The sequence below is a fragment of the Calidris pugnax genome, unplaced genomic scaffold, assembly GCF_001431845.1.
Source record: "Calidris pugnax isolate Ruff unplaced genomic scaffold, ASM143184v1 scaffold351, whole genome shotgun sequence".
Classification (NCBI taxonomy): domain Eukaryota; kingdom Metazoa; phylum Chordata; class Aves; order Charadriiformes; family Scolopacidae; genus Calidris; species Calidris pugnax.
In genome coordinates, this window is record NW_015091067.1 from 96,395 (window position 1) to 96,972 (window position 578).

Sequence of the window (578 nt, forward strand, 5' to 3'; positions counted from 1 at the left end):
GGACGAGGAAGGGAAGGTGGCGGCCCGAGGGGCGGCTTCTTACCGCCCTCCCGCTTCCCCTCCCGCCCCGTCCCGCGGCGGCTCCCTCCTTCCTTCCCTCCTTCCCTCCCTCCTTCCCGGCCCGCTCCAGCAGCGCTCCCCGGGAGGGGGAGCACGACGGCCCCTGAAGGCCGGGGAAAGGCGGAACCACAGCGGTGATGGTGAGCGGGCGGGGCCTGGTGGCGGCCGCCAAAGGGCGGGAATGTGCTCCTCTGAGGAAATGTGAGGGTTTTTTTTTAGTTTTGGCGTTTTTTTGGTTGTTTTTTTTTTTTTGGTTCGGTTCTCACTGGCGCCTTCTCAGCGTGTGCTGGGGAAGCCTCAGCCCCGCCGGGCCTTGTCCTTCAAAAAAAGTGTCCATTTTCTTGTCAGAGAGCGGGGCCCGGCGGGCCGCATCGCCTGCCCCGAGGCCCGCAGGCCGCGCCACGCCCCAGGCTGGGCTGCACCGGGATAACACCCGGTTCCCCTCAGCCAAACAGGGGTGTGTGGGTTGTGCTGCGAGCTTTCGTGTGTTAGAGACCTTGGGGGGGGGGGGGGGGGGG